At 48.4% G+C, this 4,621-nt stretch overlaps 1 long non-coding RNA gene across 1 annotated transcript in view; it reads left to right on the forward strand.

The window, feature by feature from the left end:
* The first annotated feature begins 4,305 nt into the window (after window positions 1-4,305).
* The window catches only part of LOC102483859 (uncharacterized), a 2,352-nt gene continuing 2,036 nt past the window's right edge, over window positions 4,306-4,621 (forward strand). The window contains exon 1 of the long non-coding RNA XR_336413.1: window positions 4,306-4,417. This is a non-coding gene — a long non-coding RNA (uncharacterized LOC102483859). The remainder of the gene's footprint in view (window positions 4,418-4,621) is intronic.

The raw sequence follows: 4,621 nt of genomic DNA on the forward strand, positions 1-4,621 counted from the left end.
ATTCAACAGACTGGAGGCAAAAATGAGCATAACAGAATCAGTCCCGCCCTGGAAGATCTTACCGCATATTGAAAGACTCACAACAAGTTCCAGTCATCTCCTAGTTGGAGTCTGACTCCCAGTGGGGAAGGAACTGAGATGATGACCTCGGCAGGGATACGGGTTACCTAATGGATTTATCCCAAATGGTCTTATCCTGAACCGCGCCAGGCTTTAGGGGTGGTAAAAGGTTACAAAGTGTCACAAAAAAGTGGTGATGAACTCTCTGGCACTCGCTTGCATTTCTGAAGACGCAAAGCCATGGCTGCACTAGTGTACATGCAGCTGGGTTTTATGACAGTGCGTGGGCTGCCCTGCCACCAGCCCTCCCAACTCTGTTTGCTGGTGACTCATCCAGTCCGATCTTCATGTCTATAAAGCCGTGGGGGAAATCACACTCCACGCCTTTATTCTGCATCAGTCTTTGCTGTCAGAATCCTCTTTGGTCAGAGCAGGAAAAGAATTTTGCATGGACCCTTCAAAACTTAAAATGCATGGCCTCCAGGTTAAGGGGCTGATCCACACATGGTGAAACATAGTTTGAGCCTAGACCCAGTGGCTTGAAAAAAACTCACCTGTCACGTGTGCATGCGTGCCCAAAATCCCAAGAAGAGAAGAGAATGGAGGAGAAAGGATTCCAGCGTGGTCATTCTCCTGGCGTGGAGGGGAGGGTGATTTCTTACTTTCCCTCTCACTGTCTCTCTGGAAATTACATGCACCCTATGACAAAAAAGCCAAAATAAAATTTTCAAAAATGAAAAATAGGGAGCCAGCAGTTAGTGTAATGGCTATGTCACTGGACTCCCACGTAGTCGACTGCAGTTCGAGTCCCGGACCCGGTGGCTTAAAACTCATGCCGGGTGCGTGTGCGTGCGTGCCCAAGATCCCGAGAGGAGAATGGAGGAGAAGGGACTGCAGCGTGACCATCCCCCCTGGGGGGGTGATTTCTCGGTTTCTGTCTCTCTGTCTCTCTCTGTCTGGCGAGCGCATGAGCCCTATAGCGAAAAACCTCTCCAAAAAAAAAAAAAAAAAAAAGGAAAGAAAAGAAAGAAAGAAAAATAAATGGTCCCCTAGGATTCAAACCAAATGTAAGAAACAGAGAATCTCTCAGTTTCTGAAGCTCAGAGTGGCAGAATTAGGAGGGCCCCAGGGTGGGGGCTGGTAATCAAGTAGGAAATTTTCCACTGAAACCTTACTTTTTCAGCTGTAGCTTACTGTTTTAATTTTAAGAATATTTTCCTGTTAATAAAAACAGAAATACAATCAGTGTGGGAGGTTTAGAAAAAGCAAATATGGACAAATCATTAAAACTTGCCTGTTATTTTAGGACACTAGTGCCAGGAAGAGAAACCCTCTTTAGTCTAAAGAGGAGATCTAATCGACAAGGGAGGGTCTTGCAAGCGTAACAGGGACAGGGATTAGCGTTTCATATCGACAGTCTTTCCCCTCTGCCCTTCGCGGAATGCATGCTTGGGTGTCCCGGCGTGAGCTGCTGAGCTCCTGACCGTAATAACCGACAATGCAGGGGTGCAGCAGCCTCCGGGGCAGTGCCAGCCTAACATGGCCGTGGTCCTACATATATGACCCTACAACACACAGTCGTCCAGCCACCGTCCGGGCCCAGCTGTCCAATTCTTACAGAGAGACACAGCCGCCTCGGGCCGGGTGTCCGCCCAGCGTTCAGCACCTAACACTGGGAAGGCGCACAGCTTGATGCGGGCGTGGTGTGCTAAGCGTCCCCTTGGGAGGGAGACATCACAGACGGCGGGGGCTGCTGTGGGGCAGGTTGTGTAAGAGACGCGGTGGGGAAGAAACGCCTGGCCTCCACAGAACCAGCATCACGCCATCAGGAAGTCATCACTGTCACCATTCCAGGTGTCTCCTCAGCCATGATCTGACCGCAGCAGTTCTTACGGAATATATGAGGTTTTCGTCACAGGGTGCACATGCTCCCCTGAGAGAGACAGTGAGAGGCAAAGTGAGAACTCACCCCCCAGGAGGGATGGCCACGCCGCAATCCCTTCTCCATTCTCCCCCTGGGATTCTGGGCACACACGCTCATACGCCTGGCATAAGACCCTGATGTGACTTTCTTTTTTCTTTTCTTTTTTTTTTTAATATTTATTTTTATTAAACTTTACTTTCTTACTTATGTATTTATTTATTTTAATTTGGCCAGAGAGGGACAGAGTGAGAGAGAGAGAGAGAGAGAGAGAGAGAGAGAGAGAGAAAGCAAGCACCAGATCTGGGACTTGAACCGTGGTCGACCATGTGGGAGTTCAGTGCCCTTAGTCAGTGCCACCTGCTGGCCAGGCGATGTGCCTTTCAAGCTGACAGGTCCAGGACTCCAACGCCCCTCTGCCTAGTGAGTCCGCGTCCTTAACCACTGCGCCACCTGCTGGTCCCCGTATGTGTTGTATTGTTAATAAGCTAGCTCTTTGTCCCAGGCTTTTCGTTTGATAATACATCACAAAGATTTCCTCTCATTATTGAAATTTTTCCCCAAGTATTTTGACTGTTGCAGATTACTCCACTGTATGGATATTGTTATGATTGTTATTAGGTTTTGCCATAGGGTACCTGCACTAGCTGGAAAGACAGGGAGAGAGAGAGTGAGAAATGATTCCCCAAGGGGATGGCCATGCTGTCATCCCTTCTCTTCCGTTCTCCTCTCAGGAGTTTGCTCACACACACACATATGCCCGGCGTGATTGTCAGGCTGCTGGGTCTGAGGCCTGAACCACAGTCAGACTTGTGGGAGTCCATCACAGTAACTGCTAGCCCCTGTATGGATATTTTTAAAAGAATTTTATTGAACTTACTTTACTATTTATTTATTTATTTAAAGAGACCACAGAGGGACAGAGTGAGAAAGAGAAAGAGAGAAAGTGAGAAAACAAGCCACCGGGTCCAAGACTTGAACTGTGGTCGCCCATGTGGGAGTTTAGTGCCCTTAATCACACGCCACCTGCCAGCTCCGATATGGATATATGTGTGAACTACTGAATATCCATGTGATTGCCAAATGTCTACCCTTTTATGTAGAGTCATGATACACATTCCTGGGCTTTAATATGCGTGCGTATTTCCAATGTTTTTCTTGGCGACACCTGCAAGTTGGATTTCACAAGGTGCAGCAAGGTGCACTTCACCAGCAATGACTAAGTAAGGTCGTCTTGTTTTCGTACCAGCTCTTACCCACTGAGGAAAACAAAGCCAAGCCTGAAACGGGCATCGTCACTGTGCAGTTCCCCCAGCCCCACGCACTGTATTTGGTCTCTCACTTCAGTTGACTATAATTCAACCCTGGATTCTCAACACATGGTCCCCAGACCAGCAGCATCAGCAGCATCAGTGGGAATTTGTTAGACACGCACACTCTTGGGCCCAGCAGATGGCATGATGGTTACATTGCTGGATTCCCACCTAGCCGACTGTGGTTCAAGTCATGGCCCCGGCGGCTTAAAACTCACACCAGGCACGAGTGCACGTGTGCCCCAAATCCCGAGAGGAGCGTGGAGAAGGGATTGCAGTGTGGCCATCCTGCCTGGGAAGTGATTTCTCCCTTTCTGTTTCTCTCTCTCTTTCTCAGACGAGCGCACACACCCGATAGCAAAAATCTCTCTTTAAAAAAAAAAAAAAGTAAAATAATAAAACAGAAACGCACACTCTTAGGCCCTACCCTTGACCTACAGAATCAACACTCCAGGGGACAGGCACCAGCCGGCTAAGTTTGACCAAGCCCTCCGGGCAATTCCGATGCACGCTCAAGTCCGAGAAGCGCTTTGTATGCCCTCCCCAGTGTTTCCCTGCTTTCGAGGGTAGGAATGTCATTTCTGGGCCCCACGGTGTGTAAGGGACATGGTTATACCGTGATGGGGTGTAAAGGTGGTGGGTTCAGTTTACTGGGCTGGGCGTCGGGGAGTGTGTCCTGCATAACTTCCCATTGCGTATGCATCCAAACCCGCGTAATAATGACTTGATACTGTCACGTCCTACATTGCAAGGTGACGTTTTTCTGTATCGTTAAGTCCAAATGTGACACTGGAAGAAAGTTTCAAGCTAAGTTACCCCAGATGTTTCACGGTTACGCAAGAATGCAAAGCAAAACATGTTTTCCCCACTGAATGAAAACACAGTGTAAGTTTTCTTTAGCAGCTGTGACCGGAGGTTGCAAAATGGAGTCATCTGGCCACTCTCCAGGCTGTTAGCATCCCCTCCCCTCCTCCCAAGGGTGAAGGACAATCAAGCCAAAGAGAAGGAAAACACAGCGCTCTCGAGTTCACAGCTCTTACCGAGAAACGGCACTGCTGGAGCGTCTGGGATGAATCAATACGGAAGACAGAGAGGACAGACCACCTGACTCCACTACCAGCAGGTCACACAGTTCGCTTAGGATAGCCCTGAGAAGGCTAGCAGATGGCGTGGTGGTTAAGGGCACTGGACTCCCACATGGCCAGCTGTGGTTCGAGTCCCGGACCTGGTGGCTTGCTTTCTCACTTTGTCTCTCTCTCTCTCTGGTCAAGTAAAAATAAATAAATAAATAAAGTTAAACAAAATAATTCTTTAAAAAAAAAAAAAA

Source organism: Tupaia chinensis, unplaced genomic scaffold (assembly GCF_000334495.1).
Source record: "Tupaia chinensis unplaced genomic scaffold, TupChi_1.0 Scaffold138425_1, whole genome shotgun sequence".
In the NCBI taxonomy this organism is placed as follows: Eukaryota; Metazoa; Chordata; class Mammalia; order Scandentia; family Tupaiidae; genus Tupaia; species Tupaia belangeri.